The sequence below is a fragment of the Eretmochelys imbricata genome, chromosome 4, assembly GCF_965152235.1.
Source record: "Eretmochelys imbricata isolate rEreImb1 chromosome 4, rEreImb1.hap1, whole genome shotgun sequence".
NCBI classification, from domain to species: domain Eukaryota; kingdom Metazoa; phylum Chordata; order Testudines; family Cheloniidae; genus Eretmochelys; species Eretmochelys imbricata.
Window position 1 is genome coordinate 34,048,023 of NC_135575.1, and position 16,283 is coordinate 34,064,305.

At 40.2% G+C, this 16,283-nt stretch overlaps 2 long non-coding RNA genes across 3 annotated transcripts in view; both read right to left on the minus strand.

Annotated features, from left to right (window-relative positions):
* The window catches only part of LOC144263958 (uncharacterized), a 46,493-nt gene extending 42,695 nt beyond the window's left edge, over positions 1–3,798 (minus strand). For both annotated transcript variants that reach the window (XR_013345884.1, XR_013345885.1), the window contains exon 1: positions 3,563–3,798. This is a non-coding gene — a long non-coding RNA (uncharacterized LOC144263958). The remainder of the gene's footprint in view (positions 1–3,562) is intronic.
* A 2,158-nt stretch (positions 3,799–5,956) lies between these two features.
* Positions 5,957–15,731, minus strand: LOC144263959 (uncharacterized). Its single transcript, XR_013345886.1, has 3 exons — positions 15,564–15,731; positions 7,872–7,921; positions 5,957–6,195 (listed from the first exon to the last, which is right to left on the minus strand). It is a non-coding gene; the product is annotated as an uncharacterized LOC144263959 (long non-coding RNA).
* Between the last annotated feature and the right edge of the window lie 552 nt (positions 15,732–16,283).

A 16,283-nucleotide genomic window follows, 5' to 3' on the forward strand; every position in this document is an offset into this window, starting at 1 on the left:
AGCTCTATGTAGGTTCACCCCTGAATCCATGCAGAATGTCACCAAAGTGAATGGCAGTTAGCAAGGATGGAGGGTTCTGCCCACATGGAGTTCATTAATTGGGGATGTAACTAACAGACTCTACAAGCTGCACTATGTTAGTAGAGAGCACCATTTTCCATACATTTCAGGCACAATTTCGGGTGTGCAGATGACTATATGAGATCTGAATATAGCCTTAAAACATCATTTATAGCTACCCATTTCCTTTATTGTTCAATAACTGCATAGCTTGTTCTAAAGAAAATCCTCCTGAAAAATCCTCTCTAAGTGTCAACGAGAAGATATTGCGCTAACCTCTAATGGAAACTTATCAAACGTACTGTATATCATCTTAACTGTCTTATAATTTAAGTTTTTGAAGAAATGTTAACTTTCCTCCCAAACTGACTGAAAATAAAAAGTATCTTTGTAAATTACAGGCACTGATTAACATTGGCAATTTGCATTTTTTTGGCCTTAAAGTGAGTACAACTGAAGTGATAGCTACCTGGTTATGTTTTTAATTTTCACTCACTTCAAAATCCAATAGGTGGGATTTTCAAAAAACTTGGAGTTGGTCTAAGTCTGTTCCTAGTGTAGTTTTTAGCTATTGGTAAAGCTTTAATAGGCGCGTCAACACTGATTGCCTTCAAAAATCCCATCCAGATTGTTTGAAATGTGGCCAAGCCTCCCGTGGGTTTTCATAGTCGGGTTCCTTAAGAGATCAGTCTAGACAGACATAGGGACTGAAGATTGTGATTACAAATCATGGGATGCTGGGCAGCTGATTGAGTCAGTTTAGCTCCAAGATAAAAATCCACACACCGAAGACAGCTTTCACCAGCAGAATCTACCTCAGACTCCATGTTCTTTCAAAGGGAGAAAACACAACAACAGTTTCTCCGTCCACCTTTGCATCTTATCGCACAAACATCAACTCCTCCAGTAGCTATCTGCCACTTGTTCCCTCCTAACTATGATGCTTTTGTACGATAATGGTCTTGGCTCCATCCAAACTCCACTGAAGTCAATTAAAAGACTCCCATTGGCTTCAATGGGCTTTGGATCAAGCTACTAGCTGACAGTGTCAACTCAAAAGCAGTTCACTCTGTTTAAAGAGTTGGTAAGTACCTGTAACTTCCACTCAATGCCTCTACAGATCAGGACAGCTATAATTCTTACAAATTAATTTTTAACATTCGTTATGAATCATGGATAAAGTCAAACATAACTTACATGGGGCATCAGACAAAATATTTTACGTTGAATGGTACCACACTGATGACGTTGACCTTGGAGCTTATAAACTAACTAGGATGTAACAGACTTTCATTTTGGAAATATTTGCCATTGATTAATTTCATCACTTAATGTCCCTACACTTGAACACAACAAACTGTTCCAAATCTTCCTTCTGTGTTTCTCAGATGTCTGAGGGGAATTTTAGTTAACAGAGAACCACCTGGCTTTCACCAAAACCATATGTAGCAGACTTAACTCCATTTATTATTTCTGTAGGCAAGAAAACCAGACACCAGGTTACTATAAAACTCCCTTGCTCATTAAATCACATTCTCCATTACCCATTGTTGTACACCTGTGTACTGTAAGCACACAAGGCTTTTCACTGCAGTCTTTCCAGACCATAAACAGTCAAAATCCACTGAGGTTTGGGTTTGTTTAAATTTGCACAGGGGTAGACTGAAAAGTTGCAAGAGGAAAACAAACATGTTAGAAGTCTGCATGACAAAGTAAAATGGCTATGGATCATGCAATTTAGTCTGGGTCAAGGTTTGGAATAAATTCTGGACGTATCATGTATAGATAATACCCCAGAACAGCTGCTGTTACTGCAAGGAGGTGCAGCTTTACGAAGTGCATAAGTACTTACTTAAGGAACTGTCTCTCCCTGTGTGTAACACTGCTTCATGCTGTTGTAGTCCTCTGAATATATCTTTCATGGAGTCTGGGGGAGATAATGCTGTTGCACTGTTACTGTCACAGTTACAGGCTAATTGCACCTCTACCCCTCTCTCGGGCCTCAGGTCAGCACCTGGGATGGAATCATGCTATTTTCCGACTGGGCTGTAGCCCCATATATTGCAGCCGTAATTACCTCAGTAAATCTATTTTGTGTTCAATATTTGCAATTCTCTTTCCTCTGGGAGCAAAGACTGTGTGTATCCAGTAACCGAAGAGCTCTGTGTAGCTCAAAAGCTTGTCTCTTTCACCAAGTTGGTCTAATATATTACCTCACCCACCTTGTCTTAAAGCAAAGTATTTAGAACAAAAGACTTTCATAAAAATAGGTCTTAAAAACAGACTATATGTCCATCTTACCAGGTTTTAATCCATCTTCCACATGGAGATGTGGATAGGTCCAAGCTTCCTATAGGCACTCCAAAATCGTCTAGGGTCTTGGTGGCAAACTCACAACCCACTGCACTCCCCTCTGATTTAGTGGTGGGATCTCCCACTATCTAGATCCATTGTGTTGCTTTCCTGCTTGTTTTACCAACGGCTCCCTATTAAACTAGATTAATGCATTGATTTGGGAAAGGTCATTACCCAATATATAATAACTTCTCCTCACTGACTAGGTCCCATATAGTGTTCATAAGATTACTACAGCAGATCAATATTCTTACATTATTACATACCACATCCACAATGCTAACCATTCCAACAAAGAAAAGCAAATATAACTTTTCACTGGTGATATTAATAATCTTACCCTTCCATCCCACAGTCACTTAAGTGATCTGTAATGGACGACATACAATTTCCATTTTTGTAAGTATTCCCCCTTTTGACCCAAGTGGTTAGCCAAAGCTCAGAGCCCTGTGGGTTGTTTCAGTTTTGAGGAGAAATTAATGATGAGACCATGCTCTCATTGCTCCTTTTCCCCAATATCTTCTCAGATAGTCCTTATGTTAACACTGCCCCACCATCCATAAGCACTAGCATCTGTGTCCAATATAAAAAGGGCTTCAAAATATAGGTAAGCTAAGCTAAGCCAGAACCAGTCACAAGGGTCTTTTTGAACTCTGAAAATACTAAGTTACATTCTGTTGAGGATTCACAGATTCCCTTTTCCCCTTACAGTTTTCTTCTATATCAGCATTTACTAGTTCCACTTTTTACTATTTGCTGCTTGTCAGAAACATTCAGCAAATATACATTCCCTGTTCTTTAGATCCATAAGAGCTTTAGAGTGGAGCTTACAAAGTGGGACTTGGGTGCGTAACTGCCAATTTAGATGCCTCGGCATTCACAACACCCCTGCTCAGCTGCTACCTAACTCTACAGGCACCAGATGTCCCTATGTTTCTCTTCTAAAGTACCCCAAGGTGCCTAAATTTCAGCAACTGGCATGGGCACAACTAAGTCTTGCCTAAATCCTGACCAGACTAAGCACTTCTTCACCTAAGTCCCAGGGAGATTCACAATCTACACATTCCCCTGCCTATCACTCCGTCCAATAGGTGTGGTTTGAGCATTGGCCCAGAGAGAGGAACTATGACGATCACTCAGCACTTACCTAGGCAGTGGGAGACCCAGGTTCCAGTGCTCCTGTTCCAATGCAGCATCTCAGTCCTCGCCTTGTGGCTCCCAACTTCAGCAGTTACGATTTCCCCCGAGATCCGGGGTATCAAAATAGGTTTTGCCTAAAAGTCATATGTTTCACCTGGGACATATCTTTAAAGGAAATTTCCACAGACTGAATTTGTAAGACATCATTCTTGGCATTTATTACAGATATTAGCCATAATGAAATCCACACAGATTAGTAGCTCGTCCATAGAGTGTAAGGCCAGAAGGGACCACCAGATCATCTAGTCTGACCTCCTGTATATAAGAGGCCACCAGCACCAGACAGCATATAAACCCCAATGACTGAAACTGGACCAAAGTATTACAACTCTCATGAGACTAAACTATTGTGTGCCAGAAGCAGAGAATAGAAGGGTCCCAAGGCCTAAGGCCCCTGCAGTGGCAGGGAATTGATTAAGCAAGATCTACCAACATGATCCTGGCAGGCAACCCATGCCCCGTGTTGCAGAGGAAGGCAAAACCTAAAGAAGGTTGCTGTCATTCTGACCTGGGGGAAAATTCCTTCTTGACCCCAACGTACATAGACTTGGAGGCATTCAAATTATTTTTAATAATTTTGATACTATAGATTTTTATTTTAAGCATTTTTTCAATTTTTATCAATTTAAAATTAATATGCAAAATTATGGGTTTTAAATTTTTTATTTCTAATCTATTTAATAATCAAAGTTGTGGGACATTATTTCCACTGCCTCTCCTCTCCTCATGTGTTGCTAATACACAGAAATTCCTTTTCTGGGAAAAGGCTGTCTGAGATTGTTATCTTGCTGTGATAACTGTGCGTATATTGGGCTTGGATATAGCCACTACAGCATAGGAAGACCTTCCCCTTCCCCTCAAGGCTGCCTTCCTCCTTTTCCCTCTCACAACTCTCGCTTCCTTCTCCCTGTTACAGATACAGAATTCTGTCTTCTCTCCTTCCCTTACTCCTCCACTTGCCCCAGTGATCTCATCCCATCACCTATTTTATCTCATGCCCACCCTATCCCATCCCTTACTTTTCTTCTTAATTTCACTCTCCTCTGGCTCTTTCCTCCCATAATACAGGCATACTTAAGTCTCCCCCACCTTAGAAACCTGCTTCTGATCCCTCTTACCTTTCCAACTACTGCTCCTTCTCTCTTACATTTCTAAGCTCATTGAAGACACTGTCTATAATTCCTCTCCTCCAATTGTATCCATTCCCTAGACCTCTCCAATCCAGCTTCCATCCCTTGCACTGCATGGAAACTACTGTCCCCAAAGTCTTGAATAACCTCTTCCTAGCCAAATCTCAGAACCACTACCCCATTTCTCATCCTCTTTGACCTACCTGCAACTTTCAACACCATTGACCATACTTTTCTTGAAATTATGTCCTCCCCTTGGCTTTTGCGACTCTGTCCTCTCTGGTTCTCTTTGTACCTTCCTAACCTCTCCTGCAGAGTGTCTTTCAGAAGATTTTCCTCATCCCACTCCTTTGTGGAGTTTTCTCAGAGCTCTCTTTTTGGTCCCCTTCTCTTCTCCCTCTATATCTTACTTTGCGTATTCTCATCCACAAAACACAAAATTCAACTACTATCTCCGTGAGGATGATTCACAGATGAACCTCTCTTCTCCAGACCTGTCTCCTTCTGTCCAAATTAAAATCTCTGTGTGTCTTTCTGAGATCTCCTCAACATGGCTAAAACAGAGCTCAAACTTGCTCCCAAACCCTCTCCATTACCTCCCTTCTTGATCACTGTGGACACCCCCATTATCCTGCCTGTCACTCTAGCTCATAACCTGGGTATCATCTTCGACACAGACCTTTCCGTAAATCCTCACATCCAGGCTATGTCTGCAGATTCTTTCTGCATCCCATCTCTAGAGTTACAGCCTTTTCTATCCATCCATACGGCTAAAACTCTTGTCCTGGCTCTCATCATCTCACATCCTGATAACATCATCAATTTTCTCTCTGATCTTGACAAATGCAGTCTTGCCCTGCTCAGATCCCTTCAGAATGCTGCTGCAAAAATCATTCTACCAGCCCACGATTATGGCCATATCATCCCTCTCCTTGCATCCTCCACGACTCACCATTTTCTGTCACATAAATGAACCAGCTTGTCTTCACTTTCAAGGCCCTTTACAGAACCCTACGTATCATCTCTCATTCAGCTGAACTGTCTACTCCCACAAATGATACCAGCCTCCATTGGCCACTTGCTAAATTTTCAAACAAATACTTCCAAGTTTTCTCTAATGGTGCCCCTCACACTTGGGAGGAACTCCCCATAAACATCTGCAAAGCCACCTCACTATCCTTCTTCAAATCCCTCCTTAAACTCACCTTGGTGTGATGCCCACAAAAAGCTTGACAATGGTTTGGGTGCCTTGGTGCGGATAACACTGCCTAATATGCTGACCAATATCGTTGGATTGTTTCCTTGCACTCCATCTGTCTGTATCCATCTGCTGTTGCTTGTTGTACAGTTCGATTGTGAACTCTTTGGGGGCAGGAACCCTGTTTTTGTTCTGTGTTTGTACAGCACCTAGCACAGGGTGATCCTGGATCATGACCGGGGCTCCTAGGCACTACAGTAATACAAATAATAAATAATAATTCTTATAAAGTGGTTTAAGGGACACCATGAACGTTAAAACCATGCCTCTGTGTGAAACTGTGTTACCTCCAGTTATTACAAGTTACACTGAAGATTACTTTATCTGAAAGAGATTAGAAGCGGGAATACATTTTTTCTTTTTTTTTTTCCAGTTTACTTCGTGTATTGATTGCAATGTTTATTCTCCCCCCATATGTCACTTTCCCCTGTTTGTGTGAGTCTTTCACATAGCAACAGGGGAGAGGGTTTTTTTTGTTTTTTTTAAATAGGAACATCACAGAAGTTAACAGGGAATTAGAGAACAGGTGTTATGTCCTTTTAATGTACAGTGAGCAGTTGCTGATGTTAATACAAAATTTCCTAACACCATGGAATATTTCAAAATGCCATGTTCTACAGCAGATGACAATTATTATATATAACGTGTCTATATAAAGTCTTGTCTTGGATTTGCTCATATGTGACTTGAGACTGGTCCCAATGAAGCCAACTGAAGTTTTTCTATTGATTTCACTAGCACAGAATACCACTTATTATTAATATTTTCTGAGCGCCTATTGACTTGAGTACTGATTCTGAGATGCAACCAAGCTCAAGTGATTGCAGCATAGAGGGGGAAAGGGGGATTTATGCTACCTTCTAAATTATAGGGCTGCTAGCATAAACTAGCCTTGCCTCTAATTTACATTTGGCTGCAGTGCTCCCAAAGTTACCATCTGAAAGCCTGGAACAGCTGCAGTGTGGAGTATTCCACACACAAGCTTTCACTCATACAGGCACTTAGGCCCACCCCTGTATGAGGGCTGTGTGGGAGGGCAGCTCAAGGTCATTGTTTACAGGGGAAGGGGGAAGTGGAGAGATCTAGCTGTTGTCCTGCCGTTTTTGCTATTAGAACAGTGTAAGGGGGGGCCAGGATGCTACTCAGAACAGGTCTTGGTATGCAGGCTATTGCCTTCAGGTCAGGTCCTTACAGCTTTGCACATGCTGTTTGTTTTGAGCTTTTTGAAGTCTTAGAGATAAACTGCTCTGAGGGACTAATTAAATTCTTTGTCCTCAACTGCATATTTTAAAGTTAAGGGCCCAATCTCCCACCTGGACTCATTCCAATAATAAGCACTGTGCACGGTAGTGTTTTCAGGACCCTGCCCTAAGAATAACAACGTTTCCCTGCCTCAGGACCCACAGGATCCCATGAGTGTTTTTTTTGGCACTAGTGACCAATTTACCTCTGAGATAGCTGTTAGGCAAACAGGAATTATCTGACACAAGAAACTGAGATGTCAGGATATTTTTTCCTACTTCAGCAGTCACACCCTTCGTGCATGGAATGCTAAGGGTTTGTTGGTGTTTTTTTTTTTTTAATAATTCCCAAAGTATTTTCCTAATAGCAGTGAAGGAGCAGGGCAGTCTATCAAACTCACTTAGCTATTATTACGCTGCCTACGCCCAAAGCCAAGAAAATTAGCCAGCTGTCAAAAACCAGCTCTTCTCTCTGTATCCTTTCTATGGTGTTTGTTTTCTCTGGGCAGGGCTGGGGGAAGCATGCAACAGCAGCTGAGATCTGGATCAGGGCCATCTTTCTGCTTCTTCACAAAAAACAATCAACTGTGTACGAAGAGATACATGGTATACAGGAACAAGTCTCACCTGATGGCACCGTTTGGATGTTGTCTGTTGCATCTTGGACCCTTTGTGTACTAAAAAAATAAAAATAAAATCCATCTTTACACATGGCTGATGAAATATGGTTATGGCCCAATTATGTTAAAACAATGTCTCTTCTTGCCTGTGAGGACAGCATAAAAACTTGTTACAACAGCTTTTTAAAGTTTCCAGGGTGGGTGAAATATAAGTAATTCCAAAAATGACCATCCCTCAACATAGTAAAGGACATGTGAGTAGATTTTGTGACTGTGCTGGTGGGTTTTAATTAAAAAAATTAGGTCCATGCACGTTAGGAAACTTATGTTTTAGCAGTGTTAAAATACAGATCCCTATATGAGGATAACTGGTATTCTTCTGTCCTCACAGGCAAAACAAAATATTTGTATTGCTGTACCATCTAGAAGCACCGACTGAGCTCAGAACCACACTGTGCTAGGTTGTGTTCATATATATAGTAAGAGACAGTCCCTGCCTCATAGAGCTTGCAGTCTAAATAGTCAAGACAGCTACAAAGAGTGGAAGAAAACAAGTATTATTCCGATTTTACAGATAGGAAACTGAGGCACAAGAAGATTAAGTAACTTGCCCAAGGTCACACGGGAAGTCTTTGGCAGAGCTAGGAACAGAATGCAGACCACCTCAGTTCCAGTCCAGCACATTAGCCATAATACCATCTCATCTTCCTGAAAATATTTTAACATAGTTCAGCCACAACTATGTTTTCATATTTTTGGGTATTGTTCTTTTCAGAAAAATGCTAAATTTAATTTTCCCCAAGCAATTACAGGAAGAGCTGTAGGGAATATCCCAAATATAGTCTGTTTCTCCCTATGCCTTGAATATAAAGAAGAAGAATATAAATATAAAAGGAGTACTTGTGGCACCTTAGAGACTAACCAATTTATTTGAGCATAAGCTTTCGTGAGCTACAGCTCACTTCATCGGATGCATACTGTGGAAAGTGTAGAAGATCTTTTTATATACACACAAAGCATGAAAAAATACCTCCTCCCACCCCACTCTCCTGCTGCTAATAGCTTATCTAAAGTGATCACTCTCCTTACAATGTGTATGATAATCACGAAAGCTTATGCTCAAATAAATTGGTTAGTCTCTAAGGTGCCACAAGTACTCCTTTTCTTTTTGCGAATACAGACTAACACGGCTGTTACTCTGAAACCTGTCAATATAAATATTGAAGAAGGTGACATCTCTTTTGGAATGAAATGACTCCTGTAATACTGGCGTGTCCTCTGTTGTAAATTGTGTGTGAGGGGTTTAGTATTTCAAAATAAAAATAAATGGATTCAATTAGTCCGGACATTTATGGGCCATGATTAATTGAAATTATTTTAATACATGCAATTTAACTAATCTGCTCTAATTTATTCAGAAAAGATGGAATGATTAGGATCTTGACTGAGATGCCATTGCATGAGAGCCTGCACTGACGAAATACTACGTAAATCTTTGCAAGTTATTGCTTAACTGATTTCAGAGTAGCAGCCGTGTTAGTCTGTATCCGCAAAAAGAAAAGGAGTACTTGTGGCACCTTAGAGACCAACAAATTTATTTGAGCATAAGCTTTCGTGAGCTATAGCTCACTTCATTGGATGTATTCAGTGGAAAATGCATCCGATGAAGTGAGCTGTAGCTCACGAAAGCTTATGCTCAAATAAATTTGTTAGTCTCTAAGGTGCCACAAGTACTCCTTTTTTTAACTGATTTGAGATATTTCCATATATTTTTCACATTTTTTCTTCTCTCTCTACACTTAGGCTCTTATTTAGAAGGTGTAACAATCTTTATGTAAATTGCCTAATGACCATCAGATTAAGCATATCCCAAGAATTAGTGCAAAAACCCACCTCCATTGATTTCACTGGCCAAATGCTCATTAAAATTCGATGGGAGCAGGACTGGACCCTACCTATCTTTTATTTGTAGTCAGTTTAATTCTATTGGCTCAGGCTGTACATTTGGGTACAGCACATCAGAGCAATTATTTCTAACTATTATGGCCTTTGACCAACATTCTCAGGTCCAATCACTCAACACCTTTGCTCACTTCTCCTGTTCAGTTTACCCTTCTTTTCTTTAAAGGAAAAAACATAGCTGGGAATGGGGCAGGGTTGTCATGCCAGTGAGGCACTGGGTGAGGGTGGGAGAAGGTGCCTCTCTCAGTTACCTGGCCCAAGCAATTAGACAATTGTCTACATCCACTCCCAGCTTAATTCCATGTTATAGTCCTCTGCAATTAGAGCTATTCAAATAACTGATTTTTCAGTGTGGTGATTAAACCAAAACAATAACAAATTGTTTCAGGTCAACTAAAATGAAAATATTTCATATTTTTCAGTGAAACTAAAAAGTTGAAAATTTCATTTGGGGTCAAACTATTTATTTCTTTCAACCCAAAACATTTTTTTTCATTTGAGGGGTTTATTATTATTAGTTAAAAACAGAAATAAAATTCAAAGTGAAAAGTACTTTCAAATAAAAATAATGAAAATATTGAATTTAGAAAATGTCAAATTGAAATGTTTAGACTTATTTGGAATATTTTTTTTTTACTATCGAAACAATTAGGTGAATTTGATAGCAACATGTTAAATGTTTCGGTCGACTGGAATAAGCGTTTTTCAGTAATAGGGTTTTGTCCAAAAAATTTCACCCAGCTTTACCTGCCATTCCATTCTGTACAGCTAGCAACAGAGTGAAACTGACGAGTTGTACAAACTCTCAGGTGCTCCGTAGCAGTGCTTCATACATCTGGGTTCTAGCTAGCCATTCTGCTCCTGCAAGTGCACTTGGAGCTGATAGCTACATTTGTATAGAGAATTAAGCTATTAGTACCAGAGGCTCTCTGTAACCTGGGACAGTACAGAAGTCTGTTGTATTTTTTAGCTATTCTCGCTGTCATCTTCTACTGCCTTCAGCACCACAGACAGTATGCACAGCTTCGCTCTTTGCTTTAGCAAACCAGTAAATCTTCAATCCCACTTCAGAAAGTCCCTGTTTAAATTTTGAGTACAATAGCAAATGTTCAAATCAAACCACTGGGCGGAAGGCTGCACTCCATGGCCAAATCTGCTTCCAGCATCTAGCCACCAGGTGTCGGAACTTTACCAATAGGTGTATGATCAAGTCCAATAGCAAAACTACATTAAGGAAAAAAATCACACAGGCCCAGACCTGAAGAAGAGCTGTATGCAGCTCGAAAGCTTGTCTTTCTCACCAACAGAAGTTGGTCCCATAAAAGATACTACCTCACCCACCTTGTCTCTTTAAATAAAATAAAAAAGAACTGGCCAGATTCTCAGCTGATGTACATCATTTTAGCGCCACTGACTTCAGTGTAGCTATGCCAATTTACACCAGGTGAGGATTTGTCTCAGAAACTTTTGTGTTCCAGATTTATTCATTGGTGGCATTTGGGTCTTTTGGCCTCTAATTACAAATTAACCAAGTTTACCTCCAAACCAGATTTCACAAGAAAATCAGTGAATGCCTGCAGAACCTTCTGAAATACAGTTTTATAAAGAGCTGAGTGACGAATGTTATCAGCAATATATGTGATTGATTTTTCAAGGCCATGAGTGAGGACCAAATTGAACAAAGCATCTTGATTTTAACGAAATCCCAGAAGATTAAGATACAGATTTTTTTCTTTAATTTCTGCTCCTGTGGCAATTTCGGTGATCTACCTTACCTTTATTTCTCTTTCTGGCCCCTCTGCTTGAACTCTGACTGCAGGAAAAATTGTGGACCGTAGGCCAACAACATTCACTGGGCTTTTATTAACTGACTTAGCTGAGCTGTGACTGTGCTGAAACTCAGCAGAGTACAAATTGCACAGATCTACGTAGGAAGCCCACTTCCAATATCACACCTCCGTCTACAAAATGATGCAGTCATACAGGGGAGCAGTAACTAAGTCAATTTAGCTAAATATGTAACTAAATAATCTTTGTGAAGTGCTGCATATGTGCACAATATTATTAAGGCCAGTCAGCAGTGACGGGAAACGGAATGCAGGATCTCCAGAGTCCCAGCTCTGTGGTCTCCCTTTAGCTCATATATTTTGGGGAATTTGTTTTGGTGTATGTGCAGGGAGTAGGAATACCACTTTCTCCAGCAGCATGGTTTTCAAATTTCACATGTGCAAATTCTCAGCAGCTTGCCAAGTTTTCTCAGAGTTCACTATAAAAAAAAGCATTCAGTCTCCTCAAATTTCTGGATGTTTGAAAGCATGTGAAGTGAACCATAAACAAATTTAACATGAATGTCCATAAATGTTTTGCTCAATTCTAACCCAGAATCATAGAAATTAGAGACTGTGAAAACCTACTAGATTATCTTGTCGATTCCTCTTTCAGTGAGTCTGTGCCAAACAATAAATTCTATACTTTCTCTAATACACTTTAAGAAGCTCCAGACAATGGAGCTTCCACCACCTCCCTTCACAGACACTTCAGGGCTCTGCTCCTAACTGGGCTTCTGGCACTACTAAATGTAAACACACACACTAACAGATCTCTCTTTTAGGAAGTTTTTGCTGACAAAGTCAAAATTTTTGTTTTGGTTAACTTCAAATTACTCCTTCCCTTGAAACCATCCAAGATACCTTTATATGGTTCATATCAAACCTTAATCATCACTGGGCCATCCAGGAGCATTTAGTTCTTTTAATCTTTCCTTGTTAATTAATCCCTTCTGTCCCTTGGCCGTTTTTATTGCTTCTCTTGGTAATTCCTTTCAATTTAGTGACAACTTCCTGGTTTTGAGGTGTCCAGAAACTGAATGCGGAATTCTAGATACCATTATAATCACAGATGGGAGTGAGTTGCTGAGGTTGTCACTGGAGAATAAAAGCAGGATATCAGACTATGATTTTTTTAAAATGTAATAGCAGTACGAGGTTAAAAGTCTTCCCTGCATGATTTTGGGCCACCAATAACTCCGCCTCCTACAACTCACCAAGGAACATTAGGTTTCTGCCACCGTTATTCCCAGTATTGGTGCTCTAGTTTATGTTGGGGTCTGGACCAGTGAACAACTGGTCCAAAATCAGGCAAGTGCAAAGGTATGGAACAGGAAGGTGCTGAGTCAACAACTGCTTATATTTTGGAAACCCATCTTTGGGATATGATGGGTTGACTGCCAATTTGCAGTAGACAAAAAGACACGGTACTGGAGCAGGCTTAATTCAGTTAGTAGAGTCCCACTGGATGGTGACTGGAGTCCGCGTTGCGCATCACCACAGTCAGGACCTGAACTAGAGCTCTTGCAGTTGGCAGGCACACAGCTCTACAATGTCAGGCAACCCTCTGGTAACAGCAGCAGATATTGTGCTAAATTTGTCTGAGCTGGAAGCTGCCCTTTGCAGATGCTGCTGTGTGGGACAGGACCACAGTGTTCTTAAACTGGCCCTGGAGAATCACAGCGTCAGTTGAACAAATGCTCTCATACTAAGCTCCTCTGAAAGGGATCTCATTAACTGCTAAAGTTCCAGGAGCTAGAGAGAGAGGAAATTATTCATTTCCATAGTTTTCTCCCTCCTCCCGAGAGAATTACAAGAATTTTGTATAAAACTGATTTATTAGGCACTTAAGACAGTACCACTCTGAGCCATTTTGAATATCTAATCCTTTCTCCAAACTGACATTTTTAGGGCTTTTACAGTTTTTAGAATGAATTTGGACCTGATATACAGAAATATATAAGCTGAATATCTTATTGAAACATGAATGTCACATGATTTACTTGGCAAGAGTGCAATCTGTCCTGTGGAATCCTGTTTATTTTTATTATAATTCAATAATCTACGCATTCCTCAAGATGTCTCTATTACTCATCTAAGGGTTCACAATTCCAAAGTGAGCCAAGTCATACAGGCAAAATAATCTCTTTAACAGAAAGCAGAAATTTCATATATGCAAGAAAAACATGAATGGATTACGTGGATGTTATGCACATTGTACTAGATCCTCAGCTGATATAAATTGACATCTCTACTGACTTAAACAGAGATATACTGATTTACACCAGCTGAGGATCTGGCCCATAGTGTCTTATTGAAGTCTTGCTTAGGAATTACTGTGGTGGACCAGACCAGTTAGTTCAACTAATTCAATATTCTGTCTCCAACAGTGGACCATACCAAGAAACCCCACACTGGACAATTATGGAATAACTTGTCCAAAGGACAAATATTAGTCACCCTATCAAAAATGCTGATATATAATATGCTTTTTAGAACATTTTCCAAGAAAATTTATTTTTTGACTGTCTCATTACACCTCCTAAATTTATGATGCATGCAATGTTCTACTAGATTCCACTTCCCGATCACACAGCAAGTCAATGTCAGTGCTGAACCAATGGGTCTTGGTTCCATTTCTCTACTCTAACCGCTAAATACCACCTCTGGAAGACAAATACAAAATGCTATGCACTGCAAGGGCATCATGTTGCAACTCTTACATCACAGAGATGGTTAAAGAGGTCATAGAAGTCACCAATCTAATAATTATGAGGTTTTCTGGAAAGCAAATAATATATTTAGCCAATGTTCAGAGAGCTCCTCAGTTAGGTGTCTACGTTATCTCTCAGTTATAAAAGAGCTTCAATACTTTTTGTCTTGCAGTAATTAAGACTTCTTCTGAATACATTTAATAAGGAAGTTTAATCCTACAGGGAAAAGATTCCATAAGCATAGAAGAGTGGACCTCCTTAGCAGTTTGCTTCTAATGATAAAACAGACAAAACAGAAAATAATGCATGTTTAACAAAGTAGCGAGACACTGTCCTCAAAGAAAACTAGAAATACTCCAACGTCTGACAAATCTGATGATGTGTTTTTCTTGGGACTGACTCTCTCTCCTTTACCATGTACATCAAAACATTAAAAGTGTTTCCTAATGTGGAGTAACCTCTCTCACATAGGAAGGTTGTCTGCTTTTAATAAGACTATTGCATCTCATCTCCCAACCAAATTAAACTCCATTAGATTTACCCTTATAACCTGGCTTCATTATGCCTCCCAAAGTGCTTTGTTTACACAAATGCTCTTAACATCAGGGTGGTGTCTTTTTCCATCAGGAAGCACTGGCAGAACTACAATGGAAATCAGCTTCTTATAACTTTCCCACCCTAACACCTAATTAAAGCAAAAGCTGAATAAATTAGTCATCTCCAAATTTGGGAAATCAGAAGGTCAGGGTAATTCTTTTATATCCAAAGAGCTTTTAACATTCTCTCTACTTGCCAACAGGGTGCCTGGCCATTCATTGAAAGAGCAGGCCTTCAGCACTACACTGGTATAAAAAGAGGAAGAACACTGCTCTTGGTTGGTCAGTGCGCGAATGATGTATATAGTAGCCTCTCTTTTTGAAAAATCAAATGTAATTAACATTATTTAAAAACAGGAAAGCTGGAAGAGGGAAATCTGGGAAGAAGGCCAGTTTGTACAGAATGATTCCCCACATTTACTTTTGCCTCTAGTAGACTGTCAGAGGTTAGAGAGATGTAACAGGGTGGCCCTGATCATACTGACCCCTTTTCAAACACATTTGCCGTGTGTTATTGCTTAACTGTACAGGGGATATTCTTTTTCACTTCCCTGTAATTTAAATAAATCACTGGCAATTAGTCTTATTCACAATAGGATACCTGTAACACACTCTCATACTTTTGCTCGGTTCAGCATCTGGCTCTCCTCATTCCTCAACTTCTCCTTTCTTACAGAAGTTATACAGTAGACCGACAGTTAATCCAAGTGGGCAGGCACCACGTCATTATGGACTGTATTCTGCATAGGTTATTGAGAACATTATCCATTATTACTTATTTGGAACTGGAGTATTTCATCTCAGCATATTCACATTGTGGGATCAAGGCGTCTATGCCATGAGCTTCTGGAACCTTCTAGAAAGCAGTGTCCACTGGACCCTCTTGTCCCTCCCGCCCCCACATCCTGGAGGGTTCTGAGGATCTAAAAGGGGGAGTGGCCCCAACCAACCCTCTCTGCTCTGTTTCTTTCTAGCTGCTGACGCTGCATCAAGCTCAGATTGCAGTGTCCTTGATGCTTCCCTTGTCAGTTTTTCTTTTTTCTCTCTCCCCTTTTGAGGCAGTTTGTTGGTAGTCAGTCAGCCAGGCAGTCAGCATGGGCTCTGTTTGGACCCGCGTACACTGCTACTGGTGGGGGAAGCTCTTCAGGCTCAATTGATTAAGATGGCACGGAATAAGGGCAGCACTGGCTTTGAAGAAAATCAGGATGGTGATGGTTAAAGTACATTACAAATACACACAGAACTCATCCTTTACACAAAGGCATGCAGAAGTACTGGATCAATTAGGGTTGCCAACTTTCTATTTGTGCAAAACCGAATA